This window comes from Schistocerca nitens, chromosome 1 (assembly GCF_023898315.1).
Source record: "Schistocerca nitens isolate TAMUIC-IGC-003100 chromosome 1, iqSchNite1.1, whole genome shotgun sequence".
Lineage (NCBI taxonomy): Eukaryota > Metazoa > Arthropoda > Insecta > Orthoptera > Acrididae > Schistocerca > Schistocerca nitens.
The window spans coordinates 492,512,496-492,532,786 of NC_064614.1; the positions used below are offsets into that span (position 1 = coordinate 492,512,496).

General features: G+C 43.2%; 1 protein-coding gene and 1 long non-coding RNA gene across 2 annotated transcripts in view; both read left to right on the forward strand.

Moving 5' to 3' along the window:
• The window catches only part of LOC126252618 (uncharacterized), a 79,221-nt gene extending 72,905 nt beyond the window's left edge, over nucleotides 1-6,316 (forward strand). Inside the window, exon 3 of the long non-coding RNA XR_007545849.1 lies at nucleotides 6,245-6,316. This is a non-coding gene — a long non-coding RNA (uncharacterized LOC126252618). The remainder of the gene's footprint in view (nucleotides 1-6,244) is intronic.
• The window catches only part of LOC126252607 (failed axon connections), a 155,269-nt gene that overhangs the window by 100,010 nt on the left and 34,968 nt on the right, over nucleotides 1-20,291 (forward strand). The gene's annotated exons all lie outside the window — the stretch shown is intronic.

Here is a 20,291-nt window from a genome sequence, read left to right on the forward strand (position 1 = left end):
ACGGTCCACACAGATTTTTGGGTTATTTCACACAGTCTTGTCTTCTAGCACTGACAACCCTAAACAAACGGTGCTGGTCTTGGTCGTAAAGTCAAAGCTGTAGGCCACTGCTTTGTCTGTGGTGAGAGGTAATGCCTGAAATCTGGTACTGTCAGCGCGCACTTGACACTGGCTCTCGGAATATTGAAATCCCTAAAGATTTCCGAAGTGGAGTGTCCCATGTCTAGCTCAAACTACCATTCCGTGTTCGAAGTCTTGAATTCTCGTCGTGCGGCCATAATCATTTCACAAACCTCTTCACATAAGTCACTTGAGTACAAATGACAGCTCCGCCTCAGCACTACCCTTTTTATCTTGTGTACACTATACTAGCGCCGTCTGTATTGGTGCATGTCACCATCCCGTGATTTTTTTGTCACCTCAGTGCATACTGCAATACGATATCTAGTAATTAATTTTGAGAAACATATTATCGTGCAAGTCGTGTAGGGGAGGCAGGGTTCGAGTAACGCTGGAAGCCGGCCGGCCGGCGAGCTGCGGCTGCGGCTGTCCCGTGTCCCCCGCGTGACCTTCCCGGCCCAGCGTTCGGTTACCGCGGGCAGCCGGCCGCCGCCTTGCCACATTTCTTGCCGGACCGCTGCCCCAGCGGCTGCGTCTGCCACAGCCCGTCGCCTAACTGCCTGCTTCATAACTAGATCGCTAAGTAGCTCAAAGTTGGTTCCAAAAAAGTGTCGCGATTGTAATCTGTGCCGAGCTTTGCGTGAGAAACGTTAATTACGGGAAACGTTCAATTGGATGGGCTTGGTAGAACAAAAAAAAATCAGGATTATTGATTTTACGCATACGTAGATACTCTCTAAATTTCTATACAACATATTAAAGAACAGTGCGGAAGTAGCATATGATTTGGAGCGATGTGTGTTAGTTTAAACTCCCTTTCGTTATGTTTCGATGGATGTTAACGGCCGCACATTGAAGTAAAACCGGTCTGTATTGAAGTAGACCTGTGAGGAGTTCGGAACGACATTGTCAAAATGTATCGTGATAAGTGCAAGAAAAGTGAGAACAATTATAAAGTTATATGGGAAGTTGGAAGACATAGAAAGTCACTGCTTCCAGATATCTAGAAAGCGTAATAACTGAAGACACTAGATGCAATAATATGAAAATGCGCATAGCGGTTGCCAAGGAAACATTTAATAAGAGGCGGCTGCTATGTTGTTGCAGGGGCAGGGACTTGAGCAAGAAACAGTCGAAGTTATTTATTTGGAGCGTGGAATAATACTAAGCAGAGATGACACGGAGGAAAGACCAAGAAGCAATAGAAGTATTGAGTTGTGGATTTGGAGGATGGGAGGGATAAAATGGGTACGTCTCCTTTCACTCTTCTCCACCTCATTTCTGAATCAGGTTGAGAAGAGTGGAAGGAGACAAATTTTTAAAGTAATCGGGAAGGGGAAACACAGTTGGCTTAAACATTGGATGATAAAAGATTGTATATTGATGGATGCTTGGTTGCTTGGAAGAGCAGGTGATCAGACAATGGACAGTATAAGGATAGAAAACAATTACAAGAAAACGAAGAGGATAACAAATCACAAAAGTGGCTGCAGAGTTCCATGTTATGATCCGGCTTACGGCAGGATACTTATCTTATAAGGAATGTGCGAAGCTATCAAGTATGAAAATGATAGTGCTGTTAGAATGTTCAAAAGCGAACTCAGGACGGCTCGTTAAATGGAACATGAACGTACTCAGTACGGAAGTGCACAGCTTCGGTTACCGGAGACACAGAAAGATTCTGCGTAACGGCAGACTCACCGCCTCCCCTCCTTCCATGCTAAACTGTAAGTCAAGTTATTCTGATAGAGGTATAGGCTCCTGGTAAAACGCAAGCGCGCCGAATTCGTAAAACTAGCTTTGTCCGCACAATGCCAAATAATGACCGCCTTCCAAGGACCTAGGTCCGCTGAGGTAAGATGCTTGCATGGGTCACGTAAGTCGTTCCACCTCTCAAACGTTTATCCAAATGTCTCGTTAACAAAGATAGTGCCTATAGAGTTCGTTCAGAGGTAAACAGCCAATCATTTCTCCTCGACTTTCGAGAAGGAAATGGAATAATTAGTTGTAAAGGAGCGAAGTATACTCGGCCTTGCACTCTGCGGTGGCTTCCAGAGTGTAGTTGTAGGATTCAGCTGGATGAACGTGTGCATTTACAGTGATAATCCATAAAGTTCTTCCGGTATCCATGGAGAGCTAGCTTTTTCCTAGGGGAGCTCCTGAGAGTAAACCAGAGAGCAGAATTTGAGCGGCGCCACTGGTGTGGTAATTGCCAGCGACGTTAGCAGCTTAGGTGTAAGCTCCTTTGTAACGTACTCGGCCGCTGAAGACCACCTACAGCATGCAAAATCCATTTACAAAAATCGCCTTTCTAGCAGGTGGAGTCGGTGTTGTCATAACTTTCACCTGGCACTTTGTAAACAAAATTGTCGCATCACAACCATGCTTGGTGCAGGTACAGTGATGTGGCAACATCAGTCCATTTCATTACACGAAGAATGAATTTTTCTAATATCAACTGAAAAAGGCTTATAAATAAGATTAATCTGTTGTATTACATTGATGCGCTAAATGCAGCTGCAGGTAAGCATAATCGCTGAGACCTGGAAATACGGCATGGGCGTTATATTTTTATAATTTTTCGCAATATTTATCTCGCAGCAATTGTTGGTTAGGCCACATTTTTTCGGTCCGCTGAACATCGGCATCGGAAACACTGACTTACTATCCCGTCCTCTGTAACGCATCAACACAAGGCCCTCTTCGCTAGTTACAAAACCACTCTTATCGGCCTATTATTTGCTGTTCATTTTCAATCATAATCAGAACAATTTAAAGTAACAGCCGTAATGTTCTCAGCATACACACTTAGAGTATGTCTCCCAGTTACTTGAAATAGTCGCATGCGTGAAGTAGTCTCATTGCACAGACCTGAACATTGCTTCGTGTTTGCCTGTTACTATCGATTTCCACAAGTCATAAGTTTCCAGGCCTCCATCTCGATAGTACCCAGCCTGCTACAAATGCTGCACAGTCATATCAATCTGCTAGTTTGTGAAAGGTGGTCTCGCGAAGGTGAATCCGCCGCTTCTATTTGCAATTTCTGAAAATAATGTATTGCCCCTGATGTGACTTAAACCACACACTACAATAATTTTTGTGCTATATTGCTGCAAGGCTAGCTAAATGAAAAAAATAGTCGCATGTAGAACCATGCCTACAGTGGACGAGAATATTTTCCTTCACTGGAAATGCAACGTAGTGTTGAATTCATTAAAATTCTCGTCTACCATGTAGAAGTATGCAGTAAGACAGTACTAAATTATTTTTGAAGTAGAGGGAAATGGAAATTTGACTTGGAAGTAATGGCACTTCATCTATCAGGTTCTCTCTTCATATTGCCTCGTTATTGCTGTCTGTCGCCATGTTAAGTGGGTATCAGTCGGGAGTTTCGATTATCTTAGACCACAGGTTAAGGAAATGCAAGCATCACTTTATAGCATTTGTACATTTTCCTTCAACTTAGGATTTCGAGGGAAAAACTGATGGTAACAGGAAAAAAGTGAGCGATGTTGAAAAAACTGAAACCGAAGGGAGGCAGTTGTTCAGAAAAGAGTAACATAGATGGGAAAGATTACAACCATGCCCAATCTGTAAGTTTAGCAAGCAGTAAAGTAAACCAAGAGTAATTAAGGTTAGGGGAATGAAGTTGAGTGGAGAAATAAAATCCTTGGGGTTTGCTGATGAGATTGCCCTTTCAGACAAGAAATAAATTGGGAAATCAGTTAGATTATCTGATGAGTAGCAAATATCGACGAAACTAAAATAACTGCATTTAATCATATGATGCTGAATTATAGTAGGAAATAAGGTGACGTTTGCTGTTCAGATAACTGACGGCAGAAGTAAAAGATAAGAAAGAAAAGTATTTCTGAAAAATAGGGAAATTTATTAACATCGAATAAAAAATTAGGCGTTAGAGCTTTGAGGCTTCTTCGCATTATGGAGAAGGGGAATCGTGGAAGATAGGAAATTAAGACGAGAAAAGCTTTTAAAATACAGTGCTGCAGAGGAATGCTGAAGGTGGGAAGAGAGGATAACTGAGACTAAATCAAATAAGAGATTTGACAAAACTATATTGAAACAGGTGATATGTTCATGCGATACATCATGAGGCAGCAAGGCATTGCGTAGTAAGGGAGGTAAGAGTAGGGAGGGAGGGAGAAATAGGTTCGCCAACGTTAAGCATGTTGAACTGGATGTACCTGATCTTGTCCTAAGTCCTAATTGGCAGTTTAGCGCAGGCTAAGTTCCTGCATTTCCTGGGAGTGTTCTGTGGAAATGGGAGTCAGTTGCTGCAGTTACGCAGAGATCGAGAGACTGGATGTAGGATAGACTGACGTGGTGAACAGCTTCAGACCTGTCTTCGGACTGAAGAACACAAACTTCCGCACAGTTAAACAAGAATGTGAAGGCCGTTGTGAGGTGTGCGGCGCACGTGCAGGAAGTCAGCCCAGCCCTCCACCAGCCACCGCTGTCCAGCCAACTGGAAAGCCGCCACGCCGGAAGTCCACGCTGTGTGTGACCACCTCCTCCTGTACACTCCACAACACGAGTCCTGCTAGATCCATGCCTCCACTGTGTCTTCTGTAGCTGTGGCTGTTAGCTGTGAGTTTGATTGTTGAGGGCATTTAAGCGGCGTATGAGAATCAGACAAAACATTGGCGAATGGTAAGATCTTCTTCGGTATAAAGCTAGTATTGTTTTAATGCTGTGTCTGGCCATCGTCCACAGAAAGCTAAAATATTCGTTTATTAAATAAAAAGTCTTCCCTTTCTGCATTTTCAATGTACTGCTTCCAGATGCTTCGTCATTCACTTCAAGGAATCGTCAGTGGATTTGTTCTTCGCGTTTTTGGTTGGTATCTACGTTTCCTTTCATCTGGTCACGTGATGGTCGTACTTTAGCATAACTTACGAAACATAAGCATGTTTTCATGTAATGAACTTTCCTTCGTAATTTATATACTTTGCCCTAACTGCTGTGGAGTATTACTTGGCTTCTGTCACTAGTTCTAGATATTTCACGAAAACTGTGCTTGGCATTTGCAACAACTGTATTCTCTTTGTTTCTGTTATGAAGAAAAAGTTCATAGCATGAAAACATGCGTATGTTTCGTAAGTGAAGTAAGTGTGACCTCCAACACGTGACCAGACGAGAGGAAACTCGGATACCAACCAAAAACGCAAATAACTATTCCACTGACGATGCCTTAAAGTAAAAGACGAAACTCGCGTAGAAGAAATAACATACACTGCAACAAGAAAAAGCAGTTTGTATTTACAGAACGAATAGCTGATACTGTACATCGAATTGAGTACACAGAGGAAGGAATGGTAGCCTTCGATGGGAGAGAACGTTGCTCCTGACACATGGGGACAGGGTTACGTACGAAGTGAGTCAGTGCTTCCTAAATTTGCCTTTGATGGAAAATTATTCTTAGCTCCTGCAACGGTGGGCGTTTTTATTAATCTAGTAGTAGTAGAAACATTGTTTCCTAGCTATTGTTTCCTGCTTTGTCACTGATGGCATCTGAGTTTTCTAGTATCGCTGTGTTGCGTTAATTGTTTTATCTCTGCGTATTCTGGACAGTTAACAAACGGTATTCGTTGTGTGCTTTCGCTGCCAGTTTCCTCTCGACTGGCCCTATCAGTGCCAAGTGCACAGCACCTTTCCGTTATGATGCCCCCCTTGTGTGCTAAGGGTATTCATAATGTCACTTCATCTGTTCTTCTAGAACATCATTTTAATGTTTCGTTGAATTTGCTTAGAGCGCCACACTGGAAAACTTAGTCAACTTGATGTGAGATTTACCACAATCTATATCAGACGTCCGGGAGCTGCTGTTCAGACCGTGCTTGCAGACGCTACTTACAATTGGCAGTCTTTGCGTCCGCCATTACGTTTTCTTCTCGTTTCGTGAAGAAATTCTTCCAATTTCCTGTATGTACGAATTTAGATTATCTGGTGGTTGCCAGCTGTTCCTCGGATTTGACCTTCCGTAACATACCCGGATACGAGGCTAATTCGTAACGACAGCTGATAATTGGCAGGTTAACTTCAAATCTGTGTTAAACTTAATATTGCGCCATTCGTCCTACATATTAATTTCTTTCTGTTTCAGGTAAGAAACTGATCTACAGGCAAGTAAGGTTCCGTTTGGAATACTAAATTTCCTGATCCCTAGGCGGTTGAGGTAAGATATACTACAAATATTTACAGAATTAAGAACACATGACATGTTCCACATGTCTGAGTACTCACATACACTGTGATCAAAAGTATCTGGATAGCTGGCTAAAAAGGACTTAAAAGTTCGTCGCGTCCTCCATCGGTAATGTTGGAATTCGGTATGGCGTTGGCCCACCCTTAGCCTTGATGACAGCTCCACTCCCGCAGTCATACGTTCAATCAGGTGATGGAAGGTTTCTTGGGGACTGGCACACAGTCTTCACGGACTGCTGCACTGATGAGAGGTATCGACTTCGGTCGGTGAGGTCTGGCACAACGTTGGCGTTCCAAAACGTCCCAGAGGTGTTCTGTAAGATTCAGGTCAGCACTCTGTGCAGGCAAGTGCATTACAGGAAAGTTATTGTCGTGTAACCTCTCCGCCACAGGCCGTGCATTACGAACAGGTGCTCGATTATGTTAAGATACATTCGCCATCTCCGAAATGCTCTTAAATAGTGGGAAGCAAGAAGGTGCTTAAAACATCAATGGAGGCCTGGCCTGTGCTGTGATAGTGCCACGCAAAACAATAAAGGGTGCAAGCCGCTCCATGAAAACCACCACCACACCATAACCCCACTGCCTCCGAATTTTACTGTCGTCACTACACACGATGGCAGATGATGTTCAGCGGGCATTCGCCATAACCATACCCTGCCATCGGCACAGCACATGGTGTACCGTGATTCGTCACTCCACACAACGTTTTTCTACTGTTCAATCGTCCAATGTTCACACTTCTTACTCCAAGCGGGGCACCGTTCGGCATTTACCGGCCTGATGTGTGTCTCATGAGCAGCCGCTCGACCATGAAATCAAAGTTTTCTCACCTCCCGCGTTACTGTCATTACTTGAAGTGGATCGTGATGCAGTTTGGAATTCGTGTGTGATGGTCTGGATAGGTGTGTGCCCATTACACATTATGACCTCCAACTGTCGTCTGTCTGTCAACAGACGTGGTCGCCCTGTAAGCTTTTTGTGCTGTATGTGACCCTTCGTTTCCACTTCACTATCACATCGGAAACAGTGGACCTAGGGATGTTTAGGAGTGTGAAAATCTCGCGTACGGACGTATGACGCAAATTACACCCAGTCACCTGATCATGTTCGAAGTCCGTGAGTTCCGCGAAGCGCCTCATTCTACTCCCACGATGTCGAATGACTACTGAGGTAGCTGATACGGAGTACCTGGCAGTAGGTGGCACCAGAATGCACCTAATATGAATAAGTATGTTTTTGGGGGTGTCTGGATACTTTTAATCATAGTGTAGCTTTGTTTTTGTTTAGGAAGAATGGGAACACTGAATATGGTTGTTGCACTTATTGACTTTGAGGGTAATACTGAGTGCCTCTCGGAATGTTCATTTTTTGTTGTATTTAACGAGAACTGCTACAAAAATAAATAGGTCTGAGCCAGAAGCAAAGCTTACAACTAACTCTGTCACTGAGAAATCGAAAATTGAGCTGCTGATTACGCCAGTTCGTATTGTTCGTGGACAAGCTACAAGGTTGTGACGAAGAGTTAGTAGACATTATTAGGCCTACTCTGATAAATGCAAACGTTAATAGAGAAGCACCCATAATGTGGATGGCTCAGAACACTTTAGGCAGTAAAAGTAGTCGGAATTTTTGAATACTCTCTTTAGGCTTTCGTTGTTTCTTGGTGACAGACGGTAACACAAGCCTTCAACCAATTAAATTTACCGCACGTGACTTCAAGCAGACTACGTTGTTAGGACGAATCGGTTCCTCAGTTATCGTGTAAAGTATAAAAGATAATTAGTGCGGAAGTAAAGCCTGACAAAAATTTCAAAAATCACAAAGTAGAGGAAGATCGCTGAAAATTAGTTTGTTGATTCTACTCCAAAGTTTATATGACATGGAAGGACTCGCGCTGCTGTGGCACGAGGGCTGGGCCGGTCTATTTGTGGAATGTGTCGACACCTGGCAATCAGAGCGCGTGTTTAAATTAAAGCCGGCGGTAGGCTGTGCCAACTCCTCCCACACCGGCCGTAAGTAAACACCGACAACTCTCACCGGCACCGCCGTCCTTCAGGAATTTACAAATCAGGTAGATATCCTCTAAATTGCAAACTTTCAAACAGGTGGATCCCAATGACAGATCTATAAACAAAGTTAACAAAACTGACAGTTTGTTGTAATTGTCAGACTATTGTTTCCCTAGTGCCTCCTACTGTGGTGTGTACCCCACGAGAGACCGCAGGTTGCTTTCTTCCCTCTTCACCTTTTTGTGCCTTAAGACAGTCTTGTGCAAGATGCTGCCTGCTTTCTCTGCTTTCTCTATTTTCTCTTACCTATAGTTGTTACGCCCTTTTAAACTCTGACTTGCTTACATAGTTTGCGCAGCTAAGGACCCTTTTTTTCGCGTTTTACTCTTTTTACGTGTTCCATGATAAGGAGGGACTGATGACTCAGTAGTTCAGTCCCTTTAAACTCATCATATGCTGCTTCAGGTTCTCCTCGCACTGCGTTAGTACAGCGTTCAGTTTGTTCCGGGTTTTCGGCATCAACAGCATTTTATTAAAATTAGCAATGAATGGACCATTAATCCCTCCATCGCTCAGTTGATCCATCTCATGTAGCGTAGCTTAGGTCTGCAGTAACAAGCGTTGACGGCTATTAATTGTTTAGGCAGCCCTAGTCTGGTTTAATGAGCTTGTTCATGTTGAAATGTCATCAGAAATTGGTAGTAGTAACAGATATAAAATTACAGTGGTAACTCAGTGTGTAGTTAAATTACTGATGGACTAGCCATAACTGCAAAAATAGTTGGGCAAGAACAGTTAGTTATTAAGAACCGTCGCTTCTCAAACCCCAGAACCGCGTTACCAGGGATTTAGAGATGTCTAAAGTTGCACATGGAATCGGGAACATGGTGCCGCTGGACGGTTGTCGCATATACCAGTTACTAGTAAAAGTAAAGACAATATTAAGTAATAAAAATAGATTCAGCAGGAAAGTAAACATTTTTATTATCTAAGACGTTGCACTGCCAGTGCTCTGATTACGATGCACAGCCGTTACGAATAACATCAAATGAATTCGCAGTTGCGAATAACTACCACCAGCTGTAGAACGGAATCGCAGTGGCGAATAACTACCACCAGCTGTAGAACGGAATCGCAGTGAAAATTTGCGCTGGACCGGACTCTAACCCGGATTTCCCACTTATAGCGAGAGGTTGCCTAACCATTTGGCTACCCGTGCACGACTCACGGTTAGACCCGAACTTCCATAAATCGTCAACCATGCTTCTACGACCTGGACCTGTACTTGTACATACATCATGTATATTCCCGTAGAGCTCAAACGTACTTGAAAGTCGCTTGCCCGGTATCGGCAGATAAATACGTAGAAGCGTGTTTGACGAGATGTGGAAGTTAGTGTTGCCGTGAGTCGTTCACGGATAGCTAAATAGTATGGCGACCGCTCGGGTTAGAATCACGGGCCGGCACAAATTATCGATGTCACTCCATTTTACAGTTGATGGTAGTCCTTATTCGCAATTGCGAATTCATTTCATATGTTTTGATTACTTGGTTGCTTCGCGATCTGAGCATCAGCCAAAATAATTCAGAAGTATGTGTATTCACATTTGAGATATACCCATATTTAAAATCCATAAACTGTTAAGCCTTTGGGGATATTTGTATGCTGGTTGCAAGTAGCTTTCACGAACATCTGTTCTAATCTTCCACGTACTACTATTCTAAATAACGATGCATTTCCAATAGAATCAACACTATAAATATTGCACTCTTGTACTCTTGCAAGCCTTTACTCTTCTTCCCCGTTACTCACCAAGAATAATAATTGGTTCGAATACTTTCCGTGCCGAAAAAGAGGATTAAGTAAGCCTCGTGTCAACAAAAATGAAAAGCGTAGACCGGCCGCGGTGGCCGAGCGGTTCTAGGCGCTTCATTCCGGAACCGCGCGACTGCTACGGTCGCAGGTTCGAATCCTGCCTCGAGCATGGATGTGTGGGATGTCCTTCAGTGAATTTTTAAGTAGATCTAAGTTCTAGGGGACTGGTGACCTCAGATGTTAAGTCCCATAGTGCTCAGAGCCATTTGAACCATTTCAAAAAGTAGAAGCCGAATGCCTGCAGGATGTTTGTCAATTTGCGCTACATAGCATAAACAGTAAAAAGTTGTTGAAATTAAATTTCGTGAGATTCAGTTCACACTGCAGAAGTGAATAAAGAATTCTATTAGTAGCAATATTTTACTACGTAATGTTCAGTATTGAATTTTCAGTTTATAATTCCCGACGTACCAAGTTTGTTAGAATCTGAAACCACCCAAAAAAACCTTGCGGGTTCTAAAAAAATTAGTTTCCAAAAAACCAATAAAACCCAACTAGATTTAATTATGAAATTTAACATAAATTTTACACAGTAATCCCTAAACAAATTAGAGCCATATTCATTAAAAGCAACCGTTTACTGTTAGATGAATTTCAAGTTTCGTTGCAATGTAAGAAACACAGTTAAGTAACATTTGCACTTCCGGAAAAAAACTTTAACTTAACGCAAAATCGTAATAACTGTGAAGCACAATTTACTCTTTTTCAGAACCGTGCAGAAATTTATAGACCACAAATTTCTCGGGTCTCTTCTGTCCTAAACTGCTTCTTAATTTTGACTAAACAAGGCAATAGGTGAAGCTTGTCAATGGACGCAGTGGTGGCAGCGCAAAAAGTAAAGCACTAATAAGTCTTAATTATGGGTTAGTGTTCATAGTAGATTAATCATATGAATTTGGTCTGAACTATTTAATCGTCAGTACGAAAAAAACCGAAACCCATAACAAACGCAATTTTATCGACTGGGCTGGGCTTAAAATACCCGGGTTTTTCTCAACCCTGCGACATACAGGTGCTTATTTTGATTGGTAAGATACATTATTTACTCATTTATTTCATCGTACATCTAAGTAGGCTTCCTTAGTGAGTAAACATGGCAACTGGTATGCCACATACGCAATTCAGGATGACTATATTTATAGTAATGAATATGTGGAATTTAAAGTTGTCTTACTGACAAGAAGCAATTACCTCATTACCTCATTACTTTCTGGCCGAATGGAAGTGGTTACATGTGACGCAAAAGTAACACGGCCGTACAAAAGGAATCAGTCTGAACTCAAAATAGGTCAGTGAAAGAGCGCGAAATAATGGGGTGAGTTTACCAGATGAAACAAAGCGGAAATAGAAAGGGATGAGAATACCACAGGCTGCGAAGCCACGCCGATAATAAAAGATAAAGCTTTAATCTCCGGTTGAATCCAGAGTGGTTTTGCATAAGGCGCGGGTTACAGGGTCATTTGTTCTAAAGGTTGTAATAGAAACAGCGATGTCCAGATCTATTATTGTGTTGGTCTTCTTTGGAGAGACGGTTGCACGAGATGGTTCAGCCTGCACACCCGTTACCTGAACTTGCCACTATTTTGTATGAAGGGTAAGAGATTCTCTTGAAAATCATACAGGACTTGTATTTAGAGGATACTTCTCTTTATAGTCTTCTGAAGAAGGGCGCTAGATTCCTAAAACCGGCAAAGAAATTAAATTTCTTTAGTGCGTCTGGTCTCTGGCCGGGGCTGGGTGTTTGTTGTCCTCATCGTATCATCCATCAATCATAAATCATCATTCGTGGCAGTGGCTAGGATGGATTGTGTAACAATTGGACGGTGTAAACATTGGGTCTTTGTACGGGCGCTGATGACCGCGCAGTTGAACGCCCCCACAAACACAATCATTGTGCATTTGGTTACTGATCTTCCACCAAATACATTCACAGTTGTTGGAAATCAACTAGTTCTGAACGGGCTGGCACTTGCGCACAGCATTATATCGTCTGTAGATAGTGTCTAAAAGAGTGAAGCACAGTAAAAACACAATTGATATCCAATGAGAAAAGCAATGGACAAATGAAAGAACCATACGGGACATCGGAGCACATTTCTGCATGCCGTCTCTGACCAACGGATAACTCGTTGACATGCGGTCTTTAGATAGGTGTCGAGCCACGCTGTTTGAGAACTCATTTTAATAAGGACTGACATAAAATTATCAATATTGTTGAAATCAAGCAGTGTTCAAATAGTCGCGACGGGTCTGTCCTTGGCAAGTTTGATGTCAGATTGATTCAGTTGCTGAACTGTGGTGTTTTCGAAGACCTGATTGATATTTATCGTGGAAGTTCTGAAGAAATCTTTCAGGTGTTCGGAAACGGTATAATCAGTATTGAGATGATGATGATGATGATGATGATGATGATGGGGGGGGGGGGTAATATGCTGATCGACCTACAATCACTAGGTGACTTATTGAGTTAAGCTTTCCTTCCACTCACTGACGAGATAGGGAAGACGTCTTAAGAACTTCTATAATACTATCGAAAAAGTTTTCAATCGTAGCTATGCTCACGACGTGACATAAGTAGGCGTATATTTGTTTCTGAGACAGTATATAGAGGAATCAAGCACCTCAGACATTTAGCAAACGCCTAGAAGTTCTCTGAGCAGTTGACGCAGCGCAGGATAGCAGAGCGCTGTTAGTGAGAAGTCCGTGTTTGGAAGACGCACTCACAGCAACGCGTCACGCCTCTGTGTTAGTCTGAACTTCGTGGGAGTTCCACGAAGCGACGCTGTAAGGGGAACTAAGGCAATCACAGTGAGAATTTGCTGTTTGGTGGGGGGAGCGATGTTACACGACTAGTGTTTGCGTTGTCCACGGAACGAGATGACGCTCTCTCACCACACTCTCCTTAGGCACTACCTTTGTCTGTTTACACACTGAAGTGACAAGTACACTACTGGCCATTAAAATCCCTACACCAAGAAGAAATGCAGATGATAAACGGGTATTCATTCGACAAATATATCATACTAGAACTGACATGTGATTACATTTTCACGCAATTTGGGTGCATAGATCCTGAGAAATCAGTACCCAGAACAACCACCTCTGGCCGTAATAACGGCCTTGATACGCCTGGGCGTTGAGTCAGAGCTTGGAAATACTGAGCCATGCTACCTCTACAGCCGTCAATAATTGCGAAACTATTACCAGTGCAGGATTGTGTGCAGGAAGATAGATTATATCCAAAAAGTTTCAGTGGGATTCATGTCGGGCGAAGTGGTCAGAATGTTCTCCAAACCAATCGCAAACAATTGCGGCCCGTGACATGGCGATAAAAATTCCATATTTGTTGGGAATACGTAGTCTATGAATGGCTGAAAATGGTCTCAAAGTAGCCAGACATAACCAGCACCCAGTCCATTCCTTGTAAACACAACTCTCACCATTATGGAGCCAACACCAGCTTGGAAATTTTAGTCCGTGCCCTCTTGGGGCCACACTGGAACCTTACCGTCAGCACTTACCAACTGGAATTGAGTCTCATAAGAACAGACTACGGTTTCGCTGTCGTTTAGGGTCCAACAGCTGGCAATGTCGTGGTGTTAGACTAGCTTTCGCGTCGGTCTTCTGTTGCCTTAGCCCATTAACGCCAAATTTCGCCGCACTGTCGTAACAGGAACGTTCGTCGTACCTCTGTAATTGATTTCTGTGGTTATTTAACGCAGTGTTATCTGCAAACGCCGCTACTCCCGGTTTTAGTGAAGGCAATCGGCCACTGCGTTCTCCGTGGTGAGAGATAATGTATATTCTCGGCACGCACTTAACACTGGGTTTCGGGATATTGAATTGCTTTGCGGTTTCCGAAGTGGTATGTGCCATCGGTCTAGCTCCAACTATCACTCCGCGTTCAAAGTATGTTAATTCCCGTCGTGCGGCCATAATCACATAGGAAACCTTTTCACATGAATCGCCTGCGTACAAATGAGAGCTCAGCAAAGGCATTTCTCTCTCTCTCTCTCTCTCTCTCTCTCTCTCTCTCTCTCTCTCTCTTTTGTGTGTGTGTGTGTGTGTGTGTGTGTGTGTGTAATCTTATGGGACTTAACTGCTAAGGTCATCAGTCCCTAAGCTTACACACTACTTAACCTAAATTATCCTAAGGACAAAAACAAACACACACACACACACACACACACACACACACACACACACACACACACACACACACACGCCCGAGGGAGGACTCGAACCTCCGCCAGGATGAGCTGCACAGTCCACGACTGCAGCGCCTAAGACCGCTCGGCTAATGCCGCGCGGCAAAGGCTTTTATACCTCGTGTACGCGTGGTACTACCGCAATCTGTATATGTGCGTACCGCTATCCCACGACTTCCGTCAGCTGAGTGTGAATACAAGTTAGCTTCATATGGAGGCGAAGAAGAGGAATTGTAGTGCATTAAAATTGCGAGCGGGCCTATATGTATGAAAAATACTGAGATTTGGATGGACTGCGTTCACAAAATTTTCAGTAAAACAAACTTTTCTCTTGTGTATAGATGGTTGCTCCTTACTTTCGGTTACTAAATGGAGCCACACTCTATGCCAAGTGAGCCACCACAAAAAGCGGAAATTTTGCGTTTGCCTTGTTCGCTCCGGCTTGTCATTGATCAAAGAAGCAATGAAAAAGGAATACATTTATTGCTGCAAGCATTGCGACTTTGGAGTGTGTTGTGCGTTTTGCAATGTGTACTTCGTCCATGTAAAATACTGTTAGTTACGATAAATATCAACCAGGACGCTTAAAGAAAAAGTTGATGTTGACAGGTAGAATGTGGTAATAAGGTCAGATGTGACAGCCGATAGCGTCTGGTTGGAATGGCAGATTAACTTCTCACGTACATTAATAACCCGGCTTACAATCGGCCGGGTTTTAAACCCTTCAAACAAGTTTTGTCGTTTGCTTCTGGTCAGCATGCGGCAAATGAATCTCACAAATTGCATAATCATTGTTGTAGTTAACTCTTTATACAGAACATGCCGAAATATTTAAGATTTGATGTAGTTTTATCACGATTGTAGAGTTGATTTACGTTCTATGAGCGTCGCTGAAATGTACTTAGACTTTAAGCACAGTAATAAATAAAAAAGGTCCGATGATGAACAATATTTTATCTCCAAGTTTTCGTCCAGTGGAAGTTTTGTGACTTCATTGAAGTGGATTGTTACTTATTAAAAAGTAATTTACCACCTCTGTATTTCCAGTGACGTTCATGGATTTAAGTGAACGTACCACGCGACTGTAAAGAGCGCTCTAGTCAGAAACGTTCTGCAGATAGTCGAGACTTGCTCGAACGTTACTGAACATACATGAAATTAACATAAAAATTATCATCGATGTCTGGACCAATAAGATTTTTCACTTCCTCAAAAATGGCTCTGAGCACTATGGGACTCAACTGCTGAGGTCATAAGTCCCCTAGAACTTAGAACTACTTAAACCTAACTAACCTAAGGACAACACACACATCCATGCCCGAGGCAGGATTCGAACCTGCGACCGTAGCGGTCGCGCGGTTCCAAACTGTAGTGCCAGAACCGCTCGGCCACCAGCGGCCGGCTTTTCACTTCCTCTTACATCGTCGTACCGAATAGGAGAAATTGTCTGCAGTTTCTGCAAACGCCGCTGTCAACGCCACTGGGTGCCGTCCACGATGACCACGTTGCTTGAAGTTTAGGATGTTCACGCTTACAGGAAGCTGTAGTTTGAACCTGTCATGGAACGACTCTTTGATATATATGTGGAGCATTCATCTGAATGAAGCGGTGCATTGAGTCGTGAGAAGTGACAGACAAGGGTATAAGATAGTGGTGTTGACGACCCAGCCGATACAGTGCAGCAGGCGCGGGATGTCAGAGCTGGCAGGAAGTGCCTGTCATATCTCTCGGCCGCAGCTTCCTCGTCACCAGACAAACGTCCCGATGATACGATACCCGGAAGACAGTACTTCTGGTTCCCACGGACTCGAAACTGCAGCCTGTCACAACACAAGGAACTTGCGAAACAGATTGCCAGACCGCGCAGTAAAGACTGCCAGATCGAGGAGAGTATTTGTCAAAGTTGCTATTGTTTCACTGTAAGAACTGAACAGACTTAACGACTGTGAGTACAAATGAGTGCTGAGACAGTTGATCCTACCTTGCAAGATCCCAGTGTGAAAACTAGTTTCTCTAAATCACGCGGAGCCTGTCAACTGCCATTGAAGTATCCGTTACCGCTAAACTTGTACTTCAAAGCACTGAAACTAAAACCTCGTACTTGAGCTAACAGCCCCAGTACTAATTCTCGAGGCGTTGCCGCTTCCATTCATTGAGAAGCAATGTGTTCGCGTAACACTATAAAAAATGTCGTATGATACAAGCAGACGTAGTAAGCCAGTGAGGACTGCCTTCAAATAAGTTCCCGCATGCTCAGCCGCAGTAAAAAGAACGAAGAGCGTCGAAAATAAACCTCTCGGGAGGTGCGTAGTCAAATGTTAAATGTGCCATGGATCTGACGCAACGAACGGTGTCCTCAATTTTACGAAACTGTGTCCGGCGGGCTATATCTGCTGTTAATGTACCTTAGCGAATTTTAGAAGTTCCTGTTTGAACTAAGGCTGTACGCGAGATTGTTTACAAGTGTGTAGGAAGTTAAAATTCTTTGTAGTTCGTAGACAGGACCCTGTACAACTTCCTACAACGAGATCTTACTTAACGGCTACATTGACGGTAAGCATCAAAGTGTGATAAGAATAACGACAGACGTTCGTTAGTCAATTACCTGTGAACACTAGAGCGATGGAAGCTTCTGTTACAATCTGATAGTCCTTGCCATTTTTCGGGTTCTATTGACATTATTTGGTTGTAAATGTTCATCAAATGCAAAATTCGACAGGATAGCCCTGTACAAAGAGCGTTCTTGCAGTTTTTTGAGCCATGTGAAGATCTTATTTCCTACTTAGGAACATCCGAAAAAACTGAAAATTGTGAAACTGACCCGATAAGAACATGCTTTGGTCAGTTTTCCCTCCAATTAAACTGTCGAAATCGTGAATCCTCCAGTTTCTATTAGGGTATCGGGTGATGTCCCTTGGTTGTAAAGCAAATGCCAGAACTGGAATTTCCTGGCCACATTCTCTCGACTGGGATATTATCTGCTCCACTAGCAATTCGCTTGGTATACGGCTGATAAAGGCTAGGCTTTACATTGCCAATTTCTGATAGCTCGTTCTAACATTCCGAGTAGAGAATGAAGAAAAAAAAACTGAACAGTAGAGGTCATTAATTACTCTGCAAAGCTACAGTAATTGTTCCGGGTATTTTGGAATAATTTGATGGTTCACCAGAAACTGCGGAGCAACTGATATTCGAAACAATTTACGTCAGCTCGTCATAGAAAAGGAAGTCGCAGCTATATTGAGCCCTAGAAACTAGGATGCAACCGGTTACCAGTTCATCAGTTGGCGACCCTCACTTTTCGTGTTTAAACGAGTTCAACACCTTCCTTTCTGCGTCTTGAGGAATGGAGTATAGTGGACGTTCCAGAAATAAGTAGGCGGGAGAGAGCGGTAGGCTGAAGATGAGAGGAGCTGGGTTTCCCGGTGTCCGGTTGAGACGTCCACTAATGGCTGTCGAGGGCAGCTAGCGGGTCACGGCCTCTTCCTAGTGGCAACCTACACGTCGCCGTATCCGGAAACACACACTCCGAATAATCAGTATTCTTGCTGTGTAGTTATCGATCTGAAAACGAAGACTTAAGTACTTCTATTAGCCAAAGTGTTCGTGCATGATATTTTGATGTAAGGGATCCCATGGTCTCCAGTAGCTAGTTATGGTAGAAATGTAATTGGTTTATTCGATCTGGTGACCTAGTTGCCTTCATTCTTTTGACAACACCTTCACAACACTAAAATGCCTGTAATACGCAACCACCAAAACATGCAGCACAAATCAGTCGTGCAGTCTCAGATGGAAAAATTTCTGATGTGATCCCTGCACGTGCGAAAACAGCATAGCATCCCTGTACCACTCTTCCCTTGCATTCATTGAACCCACGCAGGAGGTGCGCATTGCACAATTCCGAACTAAACCTATCCACGCGGCAGTGTCTCACAGTTACCAGACGATAAATGCTGCTGGAAAAACAAGTTGAACAGAAGCGTTCTGACTGAATGTGAGCTTGATGACCGAGTAAAACGCCAAACAAGGAACACGGGGGATACCATAGACATTTACTGTTGTGCACATACTTGGAGTAAGGAATCAAACGAGATGAAGTTGCTCTGTACGGAGCCACCAGAATGCTCACATCCTTGAACAACCTCCACAATTTCGTCGTAGTTGATTTCACTCTGTGTACACAATGCCCACGACGCTGGAAAGAAACGCTACCTCAAGACATGCATTGGTACAGATAAAGCAATCGGTGAACTGCTACCCACCTTGTGATCATTGGAAATGACAGATTGCTGTCTGTAAATGTCAAATAGTGCCAAACTGTTCTTTGTAACAAAAGAAACACAGGTAGGAGTACGAACAGGCCTGCAGCCCAAATATTGAAGTGACCGCGAAACTCTTGGGCATTGTGGTGAATGAGCGCACAATCTCCTCCAAGAATTCCGCTCTGCCTGATCTGCATAACTGAAATTCCCATTGTTTCTACATTTCGTCCAGCGCAAAGAGCCAGAGTAACTGCTGAGGCAGAGGGCCCAAACATCCACCTTAAACACTTGTGAAGGGCGTGTTGTTGTTGTTGTTGTTGTTGTTGTTGTTGTTGTTGCCTTCAGTCCTGAGACTGGTTTGATGCAGCTCTCCATGCTACTCTATCCTGTGCAAGCTGCTTCATCTCCCAGTACATACTGCAGCCTACATCCTTCTGAGTCTGCTTCGTATATTCATCTCTTGGTCTCCCTGTACGATTTTTACCCTCCGCGCTGCCCTCCAATGCTAAATTTGTGATCCCTTGATGCCTCAGAACATGTCGTACCAACCGATCCCTTCTTCTAGTCAAGGTGTGCCACAAATTTCTCTTCCCCCAAATTCTATTCAATACCTCCTCATTAGTTATATGATCTAACCATCTAATCTTCAGCATTCTTCTGTAGCACCACATTTTGAAAGCTTCTATTGTCTTCTTGTCCAAACTATTTATCGTCCATGTTTGACTTCCATACATGGCTACACTCCATACAAATACCTCCAGAAACGACCTCCTGACACATCAATACTCGATGTTAACAAATTTCTCTTCTTCAGAAACGCTTCCCTTGCCATTGCCAGTCTACATTTTACATCCTCTCTACTTGGACCATCATCAGTTACTTTGCTCCCCAAATAGCAAAACTCTTACTACTTTGAGTGTCATTTCCTAATCTAATTCCCGCAGCATCACCCGACTTAATTCGACTACATTCCATTATCCTCGTTTTGCTTTTCTTGATGTTCATCTTATACCCTCCTTTCAAGACTGTCTATTCCGTTCAACTACTCTTGCAAGTCCTTTGGTGTCTGACAGAATTACAATGTCATCGGCGAACCTGAAAGTTTTTATTTCTTCTCCATGGATTTTAATACCTACTCCGAACTTTCCTTTTGTTTCCTTTACTGCTTGCTCAATATACAGATTGAATAGCATCGGGGAGAGGCTACAACCCTGTCTCACTCCCTTCCCAACTACTGCTTCCCTTTCATGCCCCTCGACTGCTATAACTGCCATCTGGTTTATGTACAAATTGTAAATAGCCTTTCGCTCCCTGTATTTTACCCCTGCCACCTTCAGAATTTTAAAGAGAATATTCCAGTCAACATTGTCAAAAGCTTTCTCTAAGTCTACAAATGCTAGAAACGTAGGTTTTCCTTTCCTTTATCTTTGTTCTAAGATAAGTCGTAGGGTCAGTATTGCCTCACGTGTTCAAACATTTATACGGTATCCAAACTGATCCTCCCCGAGGTCGGTTTCCATCAGTTTTTCCATTCGTCTGTAAAGAATTCGCGTTAGTATTTTGCAGCTGTGAATTATTAAATGGA